The sequence below is a fragment of the Hemitrygon akajei genome, chromosome 6, assembly GCF_048418815.1.
Source record: "Hemitrygon akajei chromosome 6, sHemAka1.3, whole genome shotgun sequence".
Lineage (NCBI taxonomy): Eukaryota > Metazoa > Chordata > Chondrichthyes > Myliobatiformes > Dasyatidae > Hemitrygon > Hemitrygon akajei.
Window position 1 is genome coordinate 39,659,170 of NC_133129.1, and position 21,651 is coordinate 39,680,820.

The following is a 21,651-nucleotide window of genomic DNA, read 5'->3' on the forward strand; positions in this document are numbered from 1 at the left end:
CCCTTGAAATTTGGAAGGTCTTTAGGGATGGAGGAGGGAGAGTAGCTGGGTGCTGCCTCAGATATGTTGAGCTTTGAAGCAGCTGATTTAGCAAGAATGAATTCTTCCCAGGCACTTCTGACAACTCCCTTAAACTGAGGATGTCCCTTGACTGAGATGATGACAATCCCGCTTTATTCCCACTTCAAACGAAGGCAGCTTTCCAGGAAATTACGCCGTGCAGACACAGTGATCCTGTCCTCGCTGCATCTTCCAGAATCTGACTCGTTACTCTTGCTGAAGACCAGAATACATTTAAGAAAGGTAAAAAAAAATGTTTGGACGATTGACTGTGCAGACATCTTCATTCACTGATGTTCCTAAGCTCAGGAGGTAAACTAAAGTGATGCTAGCATGGGTAAATGTACTCTGGTAATGACTCATTGATTAGCAAAACAACAGATTTTTACAACACATGTCAGTGATAATAAGCTTGATTCGGATTAAACGTGGTTGTGATTCTGTGCACTTTGTAGGACACATCCATTGTTGAGCACTGAGCCTTTGAGATGATATTACACTCAAAGTAACCTCTGAGAAGTAATTATGAATAATATCCTTTTTGTTTTGATTATATGTTGGAAAACCTTGGCTCTAACCCTCCTCTAGGAGACATCCAGTCTGCCACAGTAGTCTGACGAGAGCTCGCTTCACTAACTGAGCCATCCATTAGCTGATTATAAATAGACTTAACTTGTTAAACCCTGCAGTCAGTTAGAATGAGGCAGCTGAAAGTGCTCTCTTGTGCACTGAACTGATTCTAAGAATTCAGCCTGCCTATTTTTGATCTTTCAGACACAATGAACTGGAACAGAATACTTGGCTCAAGCTATCAGTGCTGGCTCACTATAAAGAGAAATGTGAAACCAGTGATTTTCTGGTGAAAGAGGAGTGATGATTGATGCTGACCTTCACATGATATGAATTAATCATCAAGATTGGATGCTTTTGGTGTCGTTATTTCATGTGGTGTATGAATTCTGTTTCATATTCAGATGGAGACTGTCTTGAACTTATATGGTCAATTTCTGTCTGTGATAATTCTGCAGTCTTTCACAATGCATGTGGCTGTTCCTTAAGTGGGTCTGCTGCAGTAGGTTGTCCTGTCACTTTACCAAACTGCTCCACTGTAGACTAGCTCTACATAAAGCTATACTTTCCAAACATGGCTCCTAGAATTGCCGGACACTGATCTCCTGTCCCGGTGACCCAACTCCCGGGTTGTTTTGCTCCCGAACTAAGATGCAACTGAAATAGAAACCCAGAGGCTTGGTCATTCGACATGAACACGAGTCTCATCAGAGCGTTTGGGATTTGAATTCTGTTAAGTCCATGAAAGCTATAGCTCTGGTGGGTGAGAGGCTAACAGTTTGTCTGTTTCATTAATATCCTGGAGGGAGTGTGTACTTGCTGATCTCAGCCTGCCTGGACAAGTTGCATTTCCAGGCCCACACGCTTGTGGTTGAATCAGCCGCCGTTTCCAACACGTTCAAGGAGGAGTAATAGATGGCCCTTCGTAGTGATGCACACGCCTCATGATAAAATAATCTAATCAGTCCCAATAAGCGCACATTTACTGTTTGTGCAGCCCATCCTCATTCAGATTTCTGTTTTGGTGCTGGCTGAAGGCATGGAGTACTCTCAGATAAAATTTATGTTCAATATTGACAGTTGTTTCACATCAATATAATTTCTGGCAACGAGCAAAATAGTTGAGATTAATCACATGGATCATTTTAACAGCCTCTTCCACCCAACCACTTGCCAAATTCCTCAACTTTTCTCTGCAGGAAGTTAGTTTATTTTCACTTGATTCCTGGAGGTGTTCACGTTAACTAATTCAATGGCTTTCTCTGAGAACACTACTCTAGACTTGCTCTCTGAGCGAAGGTACTCATCCTGAGTTCCCTCTTTGTTCATAACTTCCTTACTCTAATGTGCTCAAGTCAAGATGATTGTCATGTGCACAGCTACAGTGAGACCATAGACACTGAAGCTGAACTGGGCCATTTGGCCCATTTAATCTGCTCCACTACTTGATCACGGCTGATCCATTTCCCCCTCAACCCCCCTTCTCTCTGTAACATTTCATGCTCTGAACTATCAAGCTCCAGTTTAAATACACTTGATGACCTGGACTTCACAGCCACCTGTGGCAACCAGTACCTCTGATCCACCATCATCCAGTTGAAGAAATTCCTCCTCATTTCCATTCCAAATGAACATTCCTTTATTCCGCGAATTCCCAACTTGGGGTCTACAGATCTCTTGGCTGATGGTAGGGGTCCATGGCCCTGATACTCTTGAACTTCTGACATACTGCTAGTAACTTCCACTGTGAAAACTGCTACAAAATACTTACATAATTTGTTCGCCATTTCCTTGTTCCCCCATTACTCCTTCTCCAGTGTCATTTTCCAGTGGTCTAATATCTACTCTTGCCTTTCTTTTGACTCGTCGTATATTCATAAAAAAATATTTTGGTATTCTCTTTGATATTATGGTTCACTTACCTTCATATTTCATCTTAAAAGGATGAAAGCCATCTTCCCTTATGGCTTTTTAATTGCCTTATTTTGGCTTTTAAAAGCTCCTCAATCCTCTGACTTCCCACTGATTTTTGCCTTATTATTATACCCTGGTTTTAATTTCCCTTGTCAGCTACAGTTGTGTCACGCTGCTGTTAGAATATTTCTTCTTTGGGATGCATCTGTCCCATGCCTTCCAAATTGCTCCCAGAAACTCCAGCCATTGCTGCTCTGTTGTCATCCCTGCTGGTGTGCCCTTCCAATCTCCTTTGCCTCTGTATTTCCCTTTACTCCACTGTAATACTGATATCTTTAACTTCAGCTTCTGTCTCTCAAATTGCAGGGTGAATTATCATATTATGATCACTGGCTCCTAATGGTTCCTTTGTAGCGGTGTGCTACACACAGCGCTGGAATAACGACACGCATTCGGTGAGTTGCAGTTGAGTAAAAGGTTTATTCAAACTTCGCGGCCTCGCTTTTAAGCCTTCCTGTTTCCGCCCTCCCCGGGCGGGAATGCTGTAGAGGGTGCATATTCACAGTCCCTTCCCGCGCGCGGGCTTTTCCCCTTGCTGGTGAAGAAAGCCTGACGCCCTTTTTTGGGGCCGGGCTCTCTACCGGCGCGCGCCATTTTGTGAGCCGGTTCGAGTGCGCTGGAAAGTGGGTCACCACATACCCCCTCCAATGTCCACAGTCTGAGTCGGCCTCGGTTTGGGAGGTCGGCCTCTGCGCCGCGGTGCCGGAGCACTGACCGGCTGCGCCAAGTCCACATGGGCCGGTTTGAGTCGCTCCACCGTGAAATCCTCCTCTCTCCCCCCAATGTCCAGCACGAATGTGGACCCGTTGTTTCTGATCACCGTAAATGGCCCCTCGTAGGGCCGCTGTAGCGGTGCCTAATGTCCGCCCCGTCGTACAAAAACAAACTTACAGTGCTGCAGGTCTTTGGGTACGCAGGTCGGGTTCTGCCCATGCTGCGAAGTGGGTACGGGGGCCAGGTTACCGAGCCTCTCGCATAGTCTGTCCAGGACTGCTGCGGGTTCTTCCTCTTGCCCCCTTGGGGCTGGTATGAACTGTCCTGGGATGACCAGGGGTGTGCCGTACACCAACTCGGCCGACGAGGTGTGCAGAGCCTCTTTGGGCGCCGTGCGGATTCCGAGCAGGACCCAGGGAAGCTCGTCCGCCCAGTTAGCTCCTCGCAGGCGGGACATGAGACCCGACTTTAGGTGAAGATGGAAACGCTTCACTAGTCCGTTCGACTGTGGGTGGCAGGCAGTTGTGTGGTGCAGCTGAGTCCCCAACAGGCTGGCCATCGCTGACCACAGGCTGGAGGTGAACTGGGCGCCTCTGTCGGAGGTAATGTGGGCCGGTACACCAAAGCGAGATTCCCAGGTTGCAATCAGTGCTCGGGCGCAGGATTCGGAGGTGGTGTCAGTGAGCGGGATCGCCTCTGGCCATCTTGTGAACCGATCTATGATAGTTAGGAGGTGCCGCGCTCCTCGCGACACTAGCAGGGGCCCCACGATATCCACATGAATGTGGTCAAAATGCCGGTGGGTGGGGTGGAACTGCTGCGGCAGGGCTTTGGTGTGCCGCTGCACCTTGGCTGTTTGGCAATGCATGCACGTTCTGGCCCATTCACTGACCTGCTTGCAGAGTCCGTGCCAAACGAACCTGTTGGAGACCATCCGGATGGTTGTCCTGATGGAGGGGTGCGCTAAGTTGTGAATGGAGTTGAAAACTCGCTGCTGCCAGGCTGCCGGGACGATGGGGCGAAGTCGGCCGGTAGCTACGTCACATAGTAGGGTCCTCTCACCTGGGCCTACGGGGAAGTCTTGGAGCTGCAAACCGGAGACTGCAGTTCTGTAAGGAGGGATCTCGTCGTCTGCCTGCTGCGCCTCCGCCAGTGCTGCATAGTCCACCCCCAGGGACAGGGCCTGGACAGCTGGTCTGGAGAGTGTGTCCGCCACAACGTTGTCCTTTCCCGAGACATGCTGGATGTCTGTCGTGTACTCGGAGATGTAGGACAGATGTCGCTGCTGGCGGGACGACCAGGGATCGGACGCCTTCATGAATGCAAAGTTAAGTGGTTTGTGGTCTGTGAATGCAGTGAAGGGCCTGCCTTCTAAGAAGTACCTGAAATGCCAGATTGCCAGGTATAGCGCCAACAGTTCCCGGTTGAAAGCACTGTATTTGAGTTCGGGTGGTTGAAGGTGTTTGCTGAAGAACACCAGGGGTTGCCAGCGACCCTCGATGAGTTGTTCCAGCACTCCACTGACTGCTGTGTTGGATGCGTCCACTGTGAGGGCGGTAGGGACGTCTGTTCTGGGGTGCACTAGCATCGCGGCGTTTGCCAAGGCTTCTTTGGTTTTAATGAAAGTGGCTGCGGCCTCTTCGTCCCAGGTAATGTCCTTGCCCAGACCGGACATCAGGGTGAACAGTGGGCGCATGATACTGAGGGGAGGAAGCGGTGGTAGAAATTCACCATACCTACGAATTCCTGCAGGCCTTTGAGTGTGTTGGGTCGGGGGACGTGGTGGACCGCGTCTACCTTGGCGGGCAGAGGGGTTGCCCAGTCTTTAGTAATCCTGTGGCCCAGGAAGTGGTGTCGAGTCCAAACTGGCATTTGGCCGGGTTGATTGTTAGGCCGTATTCACTCAGTCGGGCGTAGAGTTGACAGAGGTGGGACAGATGCTCCTGACGACTACTGCTGGCTATGAGGATGTCGTCCAAATAGATGAATGCAAAGTCCAGGTCGCGTCCCACCGCGTCCATTAACCGCTGAAACGTCTGTGCGGCATTCTTTAGGCCGAATGGCAATTGGAGGAATTCGAAAAGGCTGAACTGAGTGGTGAGTGCTGTTTTGGGGACATTGTCCAGATGCATCGGGATTTGATGGTATCCCCGGATGAGGTCTACCTTGGAGAAGATCCGTGCGCCGTGCAGGTTTGCTGCAAAGTCCTGTATGTGCGGCACGGGGTAGCGGTCTGGTGTTGTAGCCTTGTTCAGTCTGCGGTAGTCGCCACATGGTCTCCAGCCCCCTGTTGCTTTGGGCACCATGTGCAGGGGGGAGGCCCATGGGCTGTCGGACCGCCGTATGATCCCCAATTCCTCCATCCTCTTGAACTCCTCCTTCGCCAGTCGGAGCTTGTCCAGGGGAAGCCTTCGAGCACGAGCGTGGAGGGGTCTGGGTCGGGATGTGGTGCTGTACGCCGTGTCTGGGCATGGCTGCCGTGAACTGCCGTGCCAGAACTGATGGGAAGTCCGCCAGGACTCTGGTGAATTCGTTGTCGTACAGCGTGATGGAGTCTAGCTGTGGGGCTGGCAACTTGGCTTCACCCAGGGAGAATGTTTAAAAAGTCTTGGCGTGGACTAGTCTCTTCCCTTGCAGGTCGACCAGCAGGCTGTGAGCTCGCAAAAAATCTGCCCCCAGGAGTGGTTGGTCTACGGCGGCCAGTGTGAAGTCCCACGTGAACCGGCTGGAGCCGAACTGTATGGGTGCCGTAGGTCCGTAATGTCCTGCCATTTGCGACCCTCAGGGTGGGTCCCAGTTCTCTGTTGCAGGTGTCGTAACTTGTCGGAGGTAAGACGCTGATCTCGGCTCTGGTGTTGACCAAAAAGCGGCGTCCCGACTGCTTGTCCCAGACATACAGGAGGCTATCCTGATGGCCAGCCGCCGTAGCCATTGTTGGTCGCAGCGTCCAGAAGCTTGGCAATTTTAACGAAACTGCATGAAAAGATGTGGCGTCATTCATCTTCTGTCCAAATATCGTTTGGGCCGTCGGGGTCTCCAATTGTAGCGGTGTGCTACACGCAGCGCTAGAATAACGACATGCAGACGGTGAGTTGCAGTTGCATAAAAGATTTATTCAAACTTCGCGGCCTCGCTTTTAAGCCTTCCTGTTTCCACTCTCCCCGGGCGGGAATGCTGTAGGGGGCACATATTCACAGACCCTTCCCGCGCGCGGACTTTTCCCTTTGCTGGTGAAGATGGCCTGTGCCCTTTTTGGGACCGGCCTCAATGCCGGCGCGCGCCATTTTGTGAGCCGGTTCGAGTGCGCTGGGAAGTGGGTCGCCACATACCTTTTCCTCAAGCTTCCTAATCAAATCCAGTCTGTTACACAACACCCAATCCAGAATAGCTGATCGCCTAGTGGGCTCATCACCGTCTGTAGAAAGACATTCTATAAATTCTCTGTCTTGGGATACAAAATCAGCACAAACCTGATTTTCCCAATCATATTGAGATCCCCCATGATTATCATAACATTGCTCTTTTGACATGCTTTTTCTATCTCCTTTTGTAATTTGTAGCCCACATACTGTTCGGAGGTCTGTAATATAACTCCCATTGGGGTCCTTTTACCTTTGTTGTTCCTTATTTCCCATGAGGCGGCAGCGGCCTTTCAGACCTGGTGTTACTTTAATTTAATTTTCTATTTTAAGTTTGATACACAATTTTCGATTAGGGCACATGGATAACAGAGCGGCTGTCTACCATCGCCAGATACTACTACAATACAGAGATCGTCCAAAAACGATTCACAAAGCTCTGCTGGCTGAATTACGCGACGTCGGCTTGCTGAGGGGAACGGGCCTACAATCCTCGGACTTGCCTGATGTTGGGAGCCAGAGATGGAGATGTCGAAAGCAATGTGCAAGGAAGCAGAAGCGAGGCAAACGGGCAGGGGTCCGTGCCAGGCTAAAAGCAAACCCTAGCCGGCCGGCTCTCCCGTCCATTCTGCTCTCCAATGTCCGCTCCCTAGACAATAAAATGGATTACATCCGACTCCAACGTAATACTCGGCGGGAGTACAGAGTTTGCTCCGCGTTTGTCTTCACAGAGACATGGCTCACTGATGGGATTTCGGACGCTGCCATCCAGCTAGACAGACTAGCTTTGTTTCGTTCAGACAGAAATGCAGCTGTCTCCGGTAAGACTCGCGGTGGCGGTGTGTGTGTTTATATCCACACGGAATGGTGTAAGAACTCTGTGCTGGTTTCCAGACACTGCTCATCGTTAGTGGAGTTTGTGGCAATTCGATGCAGACCGTTTTATTTGCCACATTTTATTTGCTCTGTGAGCTGAACGGGGCTGTTAGCGAACTGCAGACCGGACATCCTGTTGGTCTGTTTATTGTTGCTGGTGATTTCAGCCACGCAAACCTTAAGTCAGTACTCCCCGAATTCCATCAGTATGTGGACTTTGCAACAAGAGGTGAGAACGCGTTGGACCTGGTTTACACAAACATTCCCGACGCATACCGGGCAGAGCCCGCCCCCACCTCGGATACTCAGACCACATCTCTGTTATGCTAATCCCAGCATACAGACCGCTTGTCGGGCGTTTTAGACCAGTTCAGAAGCAGGTGAAAACCTGGCCAGCAGGAGCCATCATTGCTTTTCAAGACTGCTTTGAGCACACTGACTGGCACATGTTTAGGGAGGCTGCAACCGATGACAACTCTACCAGCTTAGAGGAATACACAGCATCAGTGACCAGCTACATCAGCAAGTGCGTTGATGATGTTACTCTGTCCAAGACCATCACTATACGTGCCAACCAGAAGCCATGGATGACCGCAGAGGTGCGTGCGCTGCTGAGGTCCCGCGACTCCGCCTTCAGAGCAGGTGACAAGGCAGCTCTAACAACAGCAAGGGCCAAACTGTCCCGAGCTATCAGAGGGGCAAAGCGTGCACATGCCCAGCTAATCCACAGTTACTTCCAGGACAGCGGAGACACGCGGCGCATGTGGAAGGGCATCCAGGACATCACCAATTACAAGACAACATCACCCGACTGTGCAGGTGATGCCTCCCTCCCAAATGTGCTGAATAACTTCTATGCCCGGTTTGAGGCGGAAAATGACGTGGCGGCGAGGAAGTCCACCCCTCCTGCGAATGACCAGGTGCTGTGTCTCTCCGTGGCCGATGTGAGAAGAACCCTGTGCAGGGTCAGCCCACGGAAGGCTGCTGGACCAGACAACATTCCTGGTAGAGTGCTCAGAGGATGTGCAGACCAGCTAGCAGATGTTCTCACTGACATCTTCAACATCTCCCTGAGCAGCGCCACCATTCCAACGTGCTTCAAGGCCGCTACCATCGTCCCCGTGCCGAAGAAGTCTTCAGTGTCCTGCCTAAATGACTACCGTCCCGTTGCACTTACATCCATCATCATGAAGTGTTTTGAGAGGCTCGTCATGAGGCATATCAAGACCCTGCTGCCCCCCTCACTGGATGCCCTGCAGTTTGCGTACCGTCTCAACCGCTCAACAAGCAAAGCCATTGCCATCACCCTCCACCTGGCCCTAACCCACCTGGACAAAAAAGACACATACGTTCGGATGTTGTTCATAGACTTTAGCTCAGCATTCAACACAATCATCACTCAGAAGCTGATTGGAAAGCTGAGCCTATTGGGCCTGAACACCTCCCTCTGCAACTGGATCTTAGACTTCCTGACTGGGAGACCTCAGTCAGTCCGGATCGGGAGCAGCATCTCCAACACCATCACACTGAGCACGGGGGCTCCCCAGGGCTGTGTGCTCAGTCCACTGCTGTTCACTCTGCTGACCCACCACTGTGCTGCAACACACAGCTCGAACCATATCATCAAGTTCGCCGATGACATGACCGTGGTGGGTCTCATCAGCAAGAACGATGAGTCAGCATACAGATAGGAGGCGCAGCGGCTAACGGACTGGTGCAGAGCCAACAACCTGTCTCTTAATGTGAACAAAACAAAAGAGATGGTTGTTGACTTCAGGAGGGCACAGAGCGACCACTCCCCACTGAATATCGATGGCTCCTCGGTAGAGATCGTAAAGAGCACCGAATTTCTTGGTGTTCACCTGACAGAGAATCTCACCTGGTCCCTCAACACCAGCTCCATAGCAAAGAAAGCCCAGCAGCATCTCTACTTCTTGTGAAGGCTGAGGAAAGTCCATCTCCCATCCCCCCATCCTCATCACATTCTACAGGGGTTGTATTGAGAGTATCCTGAGCAGCTGCATCACTGCCTGGTTCGGAAATTGTACAATCTCAGATCGCAAGACTCTGCAGCGGATAGTGAGGTCAGCTGAGAAGATCATTGGGGTCTCTCTTCCCGCCATCACGGACATTTACACTACACGCTGCATCCGCAAAGGAAACAGCATTATGAAGGACCCCATGCACCCCTCATACAAACTCTTCCCCTTCTGCAGTCTAGGAAAAGGCTCCGAAGCATTCGGGCTCTTACGACCAGACTATGGAACAGTTTCTTCCCCCAAACTATCAGACTCCTCAATACCCGAAGCCTGGACTGACACCTTGCCCTACTGTCCTGTTTATTTTTTATTGTAATGCCTGCACTGTTTTTGTGCACTTTATGCAGTCCAGTGTAGGTCTGTAGTCTAGTGTAGCTTTATCTGTGTTGTTTTTTTTATTATGTAGTTCAGTCTAGTTTTTTGTACTGTGTCATGTAACACCATGGTCCTGAAAAACATTGTCTTATTTTTACTATGCACTGTACCAGCAGTTATGGTCGAAATGACAATAAAAGTTGACTTGACTTGACTTATCTCTACTCACAATGATTCTACACCTTCTGATCCTAAGTCACCTCTTTCTAAGGATTTGGTTTCATTTTATACCAACAAAGCGATACCACCCCCTCTGCCTACTTCCCTGCTGCCTTTCAATACAATGTGTACTCTTGGATGTTAAGCCACCAAATATTATCTTCTTTCAGCCACGACCTAGTAATGCCCGCAACATCATACCTGATAATATCTCAATGCGCTACAAGACCTTTTACCTTATTTCATATACTGCGTGCATTCAAGTATAACACCCTCAATCCTGTATTCATCACCCTTTTTGATTTTGTCCCATTGTTACACTGCAACTCTGCAACACTGGCTGCAATTTTGTCCTATCGTTTGCCTGTTCTCCTGACAGTCTCAATTTCACTACACTCCCCCCCTAGTTGTATACCAGTTGCCACATAGTCAGCCCTGTCACTCAGTTTCTCACCCCCTACCAAATTAGTTCAAACCCTCCCCAATAGTTCTAACAAATCTGCCCGCAAGGATATTGGTCCCCGTCGGGTTCAGTGCAACTCATCCATTTTGCAAAGGCCATACCTTCACCAGAAGAGATCCCAATGATCCAGAAATCTGAAACCCTGCCCCCTGCATCAATTCCTCAGCAACACATTCATCTGCGAAATTATCCTGTTCTTATCCTCACAGGTGCATGGGATAGGCAGCAATCCAGGGATTACTAGCCTGGAGGTCCTGTTTTTCAGCTTTCCGCCTGGCTCCCTAATTTTCTCTCTCCACTTTTCCTACCTACATTATTGGTGCCCATTTGTACCAAGACTTCTGGCTGCTCACCCTCCCCCTTTAGAATGCAGTTGACCTGATTCAAGACGTACCTGACCCTGGCATCTAAGAGGCAACATACAATGGAATTCCTTATCACTAGTGCAGTCCTCTTCTCCCCCATTCACTTCAGAGCCACAGTGCCAGAGACCCATTGCTATGGCTGCCCACCCCCCCCCCCCCCCAGTAGGTCATCCCCTTCAACAGTATCTAAAGCGCTATACGTATTATTGAGGGGATGGGCCACAAGGGTACTCAGCCCTGGCTGCCCATTTCCTTTCCCTCTCCTGATCCAAGATGACGGTGTGATGCAGTTTGCAGCGGCCACTCCGGAGCTGATACGTTATTTGTTTTATTTGTTAAGCGGGGTGCCGTGCGTAATCCTAATCTGATGAAAAACGGACGTGGGAGCACAGAGGACCATCTGGAAATCTCCAGGAAGGCCCTCTTTGTTGCTGCTGCTGCTGTGAGGTCCGGGACTCTGCTGGGAAGAACAGGCCCCCAGTCCTCGGGGTCGCGTTGCCAATGGCCGTTGGTGGGGGCGTCTTAATACGCTCGGCAGAGGATGGTGCTCGGAGAAGCTGTGCCGGAGAGGACAGTCGTCGGCTCGGAAGTTCGACGGACTCGGAGTCTGCTGCAGTCAAGTGGCTTTCGGTGTGTGCTGCATCTGCGAGGCTGAGTCCAGCAGCGCCATGGAAGTCCATAACGGGGGTATTCCCTTCTGCCGCCGGCGTGGGATGGCGAGTCTATCGGGACCCTGAGAACTTGTGGAAACAGTGTGGTGGTTTCTTTTGAACTTATAGTCCTTTAACATCTTTGGACTATTTTTACTGTGCCCATGGTCTGGTTTTTTTTATCAATTATGCTATTGTTTGCACTGTTGTAACTATATGTTGTAACTATGTGGTTTTGTGCAGGTCTTGTAGCTTTAGTTTTTGGTCTTGTTTGTCTGGTGGATTTGGAGCTCCTTTCCGGGGAACGCGCTAAGACGATAGCACGATATTAATACGCAGCAGCCTCTCCAGACTCTGGATTGGGGATTGCCAAACTTTATGTGGATTTTCTGGAGTAGTCTGTTTTGTCATGTGCTTTTGTGATATTGTTCTGGAGGAACGTTGTCTCATTTTTTAATTGCATTGCATTTGTGATTTCTAAATGCCAATGAACTGAATCTGAATCTGAATCTGATCTGACAGTCAACCAGGCACCTACATCCTGCAACTTAGCAGTGACTACCTACCTGTAGCTCCTATTTATCATCTCATCAATTTCCTGTTTGAGCTGAAGTTCATGGAGCTGCAGCTCCAGTTCCTGAACACGTTTTCTGTGACGCTGCGGCTCGGCACGCTTGGTGCAGATGTGGTTATCTGGGAGGCTGGAGGTCTCCCAGAATTCCCACATCTCACACAAAGAACACAACACATCCCCTGGAGCCATCCTCACTACTCCAACTATGTACTTACAGACAAAGAATGAGTAAGTAGAAATTTACCGGAGACTTTACCTTGCACAACCCTGTTCTCATCGAAGTCTGATGAGACAAAGCCTCCCCACTCCATCACTGGTCCACTCACACAATGGTTGCTCCAAAAATGGCCGCTCCGCTTGTTCCTGCCTTATTTTTATTTGTGCTTGCTAATGACTAGCAATTTGATCGGGCCACCAGAAAACGCTGAAAGTCTGTGAATCCTCCTCCTCACTCACAGACCTGTGAGTTGCCTCCTTGTTTGCTCCAGAATCAATTGGGCTGCAGGAAAGACAGGTACAGGTACAATGAGAAGCTTGTTTACAGCAGCATCGTAGGCACATGTATTCAGCTAATACATAAATTATACAAAGCAATGAAGGAAAAGACTGTGCAAGAGAAGACATTAATGTTAAAAAAAAAACCACACAATCAGTGACAAGTCCATAGTTCTATTTCTGAGGTAGAGTTGGCATTGTGCAGGTCAGTTCAAGAACCTGATGGTGGTCTGAACCATGTGGCATGGAACTACAGACTTGTGCTCCTCCTGCCTGACACTAGCATCGAGGAGAGGAGCTCAGTGTTGGAGAGCCTTCATGATAGATGCTACCTTCCTGAGGCAGTTCCTCCTGTGCCTATGATGGACTGGGCAGTGTCCCCAAATGTGTACAGCTTCTTGCTTTCCTCTGCATCAGAGTTGCTGTATCAGGCCATGATGCATCCAGTCAGGACACTTTCAAAAGAGCTCCTGTAGAAATGTCTGAGTGTTTGGTGACATATCAAGTCTCCTTCAGCTTTGAAAAATCTTTCTTTCTTTCTACATCCCTGGACCCTCTCCTTCCTGAGCTGGATGGTGATTAGGCTCAGGATTGTCGTGCAAAAGCCCTCACTCCTTACAGACTCCATGGAAGACGACACTGGGGCTGGAGCTTCAATTTTTGTCAAAGCTGTGTTTAGTTGTTTATAACCTGGCATTTAAAATGAGCAAAACTAAAGTAAATTATTTGAAATAAAGTTATGAAAACATTGGAATAATTAAAAACATTAAATTAAACCACTTCAATTTTAAACAAAGCTTTCCTTCCTCTTTGCCTTCAAATATCTTGGTCTAGAATCTCTGCAGAAACCAGTGGAGCCTCAGATCCGATGTCAGGTCTGTCTTGGTGCAGTGTAAGAATGGCCCTCCCCAGCAAGACTGGACTCTGCCCTTGGCGATGTCTATTACACAGTCCATACCCTGTACACAGAATGCCAACACTTTCATTTTAAAGAGCTGAATGCCGGGGTTTCCAAATAGATTGGCCAATGCCAACCAACAAGATTATACCCAATAAGGCAAATGTGTTAACATCCAACATGTCAAGATTAAATTGTTTGTAAATATTTAAATTAATACAACATTCAAAATTCTTAAGTGCTATAATTTGTGCTGGTGGTGTAGTGGCTTCTGCACTTAGACTTCAGAGATTTGAATCCAACCGGCTCCTTGCACGAGTTCCATCTGTGATGGGTTGAGTGTTGAACAAGCAACTCGGCCTCATAAAACAGTCAAATGCCAACGAAAAAGCAAGGTTGCCATGCAACACACCGAATGAGGCACGGGGTGGAGCTTAGATGCCATTGGCAAGGACAATCATAATTTTCCATCAACTGAATGTTTAGCATTTGTTCATTCATAGTTTCCAGTAATTTTGAGTAAAGTTTTGACTTTGTGCATTTGGAAAATGACTTTTTCTGTTGGAGCTTAATCAAGAGTTGACTTCCTATTACTCAAGTACTAAACTATAAAATTCATCATTAGACTGTGTAGGTGATTTGGGAAAAGTTCAGAAGCATATGTTGGGGAAGGAAATGCCTAAAAGGCTGAAAGAATAGTTTCAGTTTTGTAATTAGAACATCCAATTGCCTCCTTATGTCCAATACAGTACCTAAAATCAAGTTTTTTGAGGTTGGAGAATTAAATATTGAGCCCAGAAAGCTACACTGTGTCTGGATGGAAGATGAAGCGTTATTCCTGAAGCTCGTGTCAGTCCTCGCTGTGACAATACAGGAGGGCACAGAGTGGGACTCGGATGGAGAACGAAAGCGGCAGGCCACAGGAAGGTCGGCGTGCCCAGGTGGACAGACACAAGCGTTCCAGGAAGTGGTCACCCAGTCTGTGTTTGGTTTCCCCAGTGTGGAGGACATCACTGAAGGCAGTCTGCTAGATTGGAAGGAAGTGCAAGTAAATTGTTGCTTCACCTGGAAAGACTTCTGAGATTTTAGCGAGTAGGAAGGACAAGTGTTACATTGTCTGTGGTTGCAAGACAACGTACAATAAGAACAGGGATGGTTGGTGGGAATGGAAGAGCAGACCGGGGTCTGGGCTTCCTGCATTTAATTTCTTTATTTATTCTAACTAGGAGAAGATATCAGAGTGAAAGTCAAATCTACAACTGCACAGCAGGGCAGCAGTCTCTTTCAGCTCACTGTATCCGGGCTGACATCACATATCTATTTGTTTATTCTTTGTTTATTTAGCAATATAGCATGGTTACAGGCCCTTCTGGCCCAAAGAACTCACACAGTCATGGGGAGAATGTACAGACTCATAACAGTGGTGGAAATGAAATGATGCTGTCATAGCGTAACGCCACCAAGTGACTCCAATCAATTTATACTAATCCTGTTCTATGCTTCCCACAGCCCACTCAACTCACCCCAAATTCTACCACTCACTACACTCTAGGGACAATTTAAAGTAACCAAGAAACCTACCAACCCCCACACAACTCTATACAGAGTGAGAGGACCCAGATGCATTGTGGGAAACCCATATGATTAGAGTGAGCACATGCAAACTCCATACAGAAAACAGCGGAGATCAGGTCTGGACCTGGGTCATAGGCACTGCGAGGAGGCATTTCTACAGAATACACCATTATCACAATATCTCTATGGTAATTTTTCAAGTGACTAATTTAGAAGTGGACTTGTATCACAGCAAGTACACTGCTGTTTGCCATCAATGGAAAGAGTGGGCATCGTGATCCTTAACCTTGTTCGAAAGGTGGCAGAAAATAGTCACGGGGTGAAAGGGTTAACGAATGTGTGAGCAGTGCAGTTGTTTGGAATTAAAGTAAGAAAAGACTTATTAATCTCACTAAAGTTTGACAGCCGCTGAGTATTTGAATGGTGTGATAATTGCATTTCAAGTTTGCTGGGCTTATTCAGAAGCTGAATTACTGAGATGTCAGTCTCCAGCCACAGAAAATGAGGCTGATTCAAGTTGCTCAGGTCTTCGGGTTTTAATCACCTCCCTAAAGGTATAATCAGCAACAGGAGGTCTGGACTCAATCAAAGAGGTGGAGTGGTTAATCCTCTGAGTTTCTGAACATACAACATAGAACAGTACAGCACAGGAACAGGCCCTTTGGCCCGCAATGTCTGTGCTGGACATGACTCCAAATTAACAAAATTTCTTCTGCCCTTACTTGATCCATATCCCTCAATTCACGTGACTATCTAACGCCCTACCATATCTGCTAGTTTTTTTGTGGTTTGATGCTAATACAGTGAAAATCAAAATGCAAGAAGCATTGAATGACAGCACAGATGCTCTGAATAACACTCACACCCTGTCAGCTAGCTTGCACTGGTTACAAGCTCTCCTCTGATGGACCAACAAAGTTGTTAAAATCATAGAACCAGTTCCAGTTTTATGTGTTCTTCTGCTGGAATGAGCAGAGTGGATTGTGTAAGTGACATGTTCTGTAGCAGACATCATCATCCCCATTTGCTACAAACTATTAATTTGCTATGCTAAAGAGATATTTAACATCTGTGGTGAAAATTTATTTTCACTAACATCACCATTTAACACAGTCCTAAAATTCATGAGCAGGCATTTTCACTGAAATGTGTTGGTGTGTGACATTTATGGAGAGAGAAAAATTTTCCAGAAAGAAAAAAAGTTTATTTATGACATGAACTTTCTTAATGGATTTAAAGACTTCTTCAAACCCACTGTGCTAATCAAATCACCGAGTTGAAGATTTTATTTCTGAGATTATCTTGCCTGCTTCAAACACAATGTTGCACAATAAAGGAGATCACATATCTGCTGTATGCTGAGTGTGGGAATATGCAAAAGTAATGGAAACGGGAACAAAATATGAAAAACTTTTGGCACAGGTGATTGTTTCTTTCATGCATGAACACAACTTTCTAAGGACTATGTTGACAGCTTGACAAAGATTTCAAACAAATTCCATTAGTGTCAATGCATATGAATCCTTACACAGTATATGGTATATATTGATATTATCAGGATATTTGACACTGGGCGAAAATATTCATGATGTTTATCACTGTGTTAGTGAACTCATTAGTCATTGCCTAAGGGTTTCATATATTAGCAAATATTTACCAAGCCACTTAGACCCTCCATGGTGAAACATCAACATATACACCTGGAGGAAATGTGCTCAGGAGGGAGTTGTGCTACATGACAGCAGTCTCCACTGTGCAGCAGAGAGCAAATGACAGCTGTGAAAGATTCACAGAAAGCGAACAATGACGAACTAAGGTAATAAAATGGAGGAATTTGTCAATTTTTTCTTGTTAATTTGTGGGATGTGAATATCACTGATCTGGGATCAAAATTTACACCCCGTCTCTGAACATCTTCAACAGGGGTGCCCCGCGGGGCTATGTGCTGAGCCCATTGCTGTACGCTCTGCTCACACATGACTGTATGGCCAAACACCCGGGGAATCACATTGTCAAGTCTGCCAATGACATGATGGTGGTGGGGTTCATCACCAACACTGATGAGACAGCCTACACACAGGAGGTGGAAGAGGGGTTGAAGATTGATGCCAGGAAAATAACCTCTTCCTTAATATTGTTACGTACCTGTGGGTATCTTGTGCCTGTCACATGACCAAGATGTAATTGAGACTATGCTGGACATGATGTAATGGTCTTGTGATGGCGGAGTAGCGTAATTTTCCCGTCGGTGAGAGGTCATGTGATAGTTTTTTCAACAGGGTATAAAAGAGGAACCCCTCCCTGTGACGCAGGGCAGTTCGTGGTTGAATTTGCCAGTGACTCCGTTCTGCTGCACACTTGATGTTATAATGCAGTTTTGTTTTAAAGTGGAGTTTTACTTGCTGCCTTAAGTCTCAAGGGCTATTGCCGGCAGTTTTGCTACAATACTGCCAGTTCAGTCCAGTCGGAGAGTGAAGATTTATCGAAGTTCAGGAAGCTGAAGGATCGAAGAAAGTTGATGTCGGCGGTGAAACAGGTTCGTCCTTATTTAATCTTGATACGAGGAATTAGTAATTTGTGTCCAAGATAACTCCTGCATTTCTGAAAGCAGAAGGAGTTGGATGCAGAGTTTCGCCAGGGAAATGTCAGTGCCTTTAAGCCATTTTATTTCCTTCAATCGTAAATCCCTCAGCAAAGCATTCTTCAGCTGGGATCAGCAGTTACGTCGTGAAAGAGGACTTATTACTTCAAGGAAAGTCTCTCCTAACTGACTGTGTAAATCCTTTTGGACTTTTTGCAATACTACTTTAAAGAACTGAGTTCGCATTTCTTGCTGTAAGAACTGTTCGAGCTGCCGTATAGCAGTCCACTTCCGGTTAAGTTAGTCGTTTGTTAACTTTTGGTCTTTTTTTAGCAGTGTTTAATAAATGTTTTATTTGTTATAAAAAAAACTGTCTCAATTATACATTCATTGTTGCTGGATCATAACAATATCAACAAGACGTATGAGATGGTTATTGACTGCAGGAGTATTTGAACCAGTCACCCTCCTCCCTTTACATCAGTGGCACAACGGTGGAAACTGCAAGCTGTTTCAAATTCCTGGGAGTGCATATCACACACTAACTCACGTGGTTCCAGAACACATTCTACTCAGTCAAGAAGGCTGACCGACACATCTACTTTCCGAGGAGGCTGAAGAGAGTTGGACTTTGCACATCTGTATTCACATCATTCTAGAGAGTGCAGTAGAGAGTATCCTGACAAGCTGCATCATTGCTCGGGACAGAAACTACACTGTGGTGGACAGGAGATCCCTGCAACAGGTAGTCAAAGCATCACTTGCACCAGTCTACCCTCCATTAAGACTGTATATACAGAAAGGTGCTGGAAAAGGGCCAGTAGCAAGATGAAGGGTCCCACCATCCTACTCATGGACTGTTTGTCCCTTTCCCATTAGGGAGAAGGCTACATAACATCCACACCAGCATCGTTAGACTCAAAAGCAATTAATTTGCCCAAGCAGTAAGGCTGATCAACACCTCCACCCACTAACTCTACTCTATTTTCCTGACAGTCACCTTATGAACACCCTGGTGTCACTTTATGGACATATGATCAATCTATGTATATAAGCTGTCTTATCCACTCATATTCATTTATATTTAAAATTATTACAGTGTTTTTTTTAAATCTCTTGTGGTTTTTCGTGCTGCATTGGATCTTGAGTGACAGTTATTTTGTTCTCCTTTACACTTGCATATGGAAAATGACATGAAACGATCTTGAAACTGTAATTGAACTTCAGAGGGTAATGGTAAAATATCTTCAGGAAACACTGTGACATGGCACTCCTACAGCATCGATAAAGAAGGCGATAAAATGATTATGATCCAGCCAAAAGGTTATCCAAGCCAGAGTGGGACTTGGAGAGGAGTTTGCAAATAATCCTGTGTACCCCATTCAACTAGCTTTTAGGAGACACATATAAATCATGAGCTTGGGAGAGGGTATTGAAAATGCAGCTGGCCAGTGGCGAGGTGACATCCACACCGGACTTCGAGACGGGTGTTTTCGGTTTTGAATCCAGCCAGCTCCTTGCACGCTTTCCATCCGTGCTGGGTTAAGCATCAAGCTGTCAGCTCGGCCTCATAATATAACAGACAAGTGGTAAAAGAAAAGGTGCGGAAAGGAGCAACACATTGAAAATGCCTCAACAGGTGAATGTAAGGTACCTTGTTCAGTAATTCAGAAACATTTATAATGTCTTACTGTTTTGACATTTGGCAAAGCTTTTATTTGGACAAGGAGGGGTGGTGTGGAAGCTGATGATGGTTTTTGCCAGTTGTTGAAGGCTTTAAGTGGCGTTTAGATAGATAGATAGATAGATAGATAGATACTTTATTCATCCCCATGGGGAAATTCAACTTTTTTTCCAATGTCCCATACACTTGTTGTAGCAAAACTAATTACATACAATACTTAACTTAGTAAAAAATATGATATGCATCTAAATCACTATCTCAAAAAGCATTAATAATAGCTTTTAAAAAGTTCTTAAGTCCTGGCGGTAGAATTGTAAAGCCTAATGGCATTGGGGAGTATTGACCTCTTCATCCTGTCTGAGGAGCATTGTATCGATAGTAACCTGTCGCTGAAACTGCTTCTCTGTCTCTGGATGGTGCTATGTAGAGGATGTTCAGAGTTATCCATAATTGACCGTAGCCTACTCAGCGCCCTTCGCTCAGCTACCAATGTTAAACTCTCCAGTACTTTGCCCACGACAGAGCCCGCCTTCCTTACCAGCTTATTAAGACGTGAGGCGTCCCTCTTCTTAATGCTTCCTCCCCAACACGCCACCACAAAGAAGAGGGCGCTCTCCACAACTGACCTATAGAACATCTTCAGCATCTCACTACAGACATTGAATGACGCCAACCTTCTTAGGAAGTACAGTCGACTCTGTGCCTTCCTGCACAAGGCATCTGTGTTGGCAGTCCAGTCTAGCTTCTCGTCTAACTGTACTCCCAGATACTTGTAGGTCTTAACCTGCTCCACACATTCTCCATTAATGATCACTGGCTCCATATGAGGCCTAGATTTAATAGACTGAGATTCCTCAGGAGGCCTTTGGAAAGCTTGTTACAGCTTTGGTTATGCTGAGCTCCATCATGATTCAAGTCAGCATATTTGGCTGACTTGGTAAATAATGACTAATAAATTATTTAATTATTTATGGTTTTATATTGCAATATTTCTTCACTATTCTTGGTTGGTGCGACTGTAACGAAACCCAGTTTCCCTCGGGGTCAATAAGGTATGTCTGTCTGTCTGTAATAGAGGGGAATACGTCTGTTCTAAGGTTGTAACATGGATGAAAGAACTTGGATGAAAGTTATTACCCCAACTGAAGTGATTCAGGTAATTCTTCAGCTTGCGGGTATTTACCTTAAAAGGTAGATATCATAAACATAAGGGATTCTGCTGGACATCGAAAAAGTGCTGGAGGAACTCGGCAGGTCAGGCAGCATCTATCGAGAGGAATGAACAGTTGATGTTTCAGTCTGAGACCCTTCGACAAGACTGGAAAGGGTGGGGGTGTGGGAAGAACCCAGAATAAGAAGGTGGGGGGAGGGGAAGGAGTACCAGCTGGCAGGTGATGGGTGAAACCAGCTGATGGAGAAGCTGGGTTGGTGGGAGAGGGGGGGATGAAGTAGGAAGTCGGGGTGCGATAGCTGGAAGAGGTACAGGGCTGAAGAAGGACTCTGACAGGAGAGGACAGTGGATCATGGGAGAAAGGGAAGGAGGAGGGGCACCAGGGGGAGGTGATGGGCAGATGAGGAGAAGAGAAGAGGTGAGAGGGGGCCAGAATGCAGAATGGCAAAAGAGAAAAGGTGATAATTACCAGAAGTTAGAGGAATTAGTGTCCATAACATCAGAATGAAGGCTACCCAGCCAGCATTTGAGGTGTTGCTCCTCCAACATGAGAGTGGCCTCATTGTGGCACCTAAATTGGAAGCAAATCAAGAATGCTATTGGAGGAGATGAATCAGAAAAAGATATTCATCTATTATCTTCTCAGGCACTCTGTGTAGCTAGTTATTGATTATAATGAGCAGTGGATTCCAGGTCAGAGTTCACTCTCTGGACAAAATGGAATTTATTAATATATTCATTTAAAGGTGAGTTTTAGTTAAACATGATGTGCAGACAGTTTAGCTTTTTAAATTATATTTTTATGTCAACCAGTAACCTGCAATAGGCACCTCTTTTATTGTAAACTATTATTTCTTCACTTGGAGCATAATGAATTTTGGAATACGTTACCTAGGACGGCTGTGAAGGCTCAGAGGCTGACTTTATCTAAGACAGATCAATAGGTTTTGAATATTAAGGGAATAGAGGAATATGGAGTTAGTTTAAGAAAGTATTATTGGTATAAAAAATCAATAGTGCTGTTATTGGACAGCTGAGGGAGCATACAAAAACCCTCTCATTCTTAATG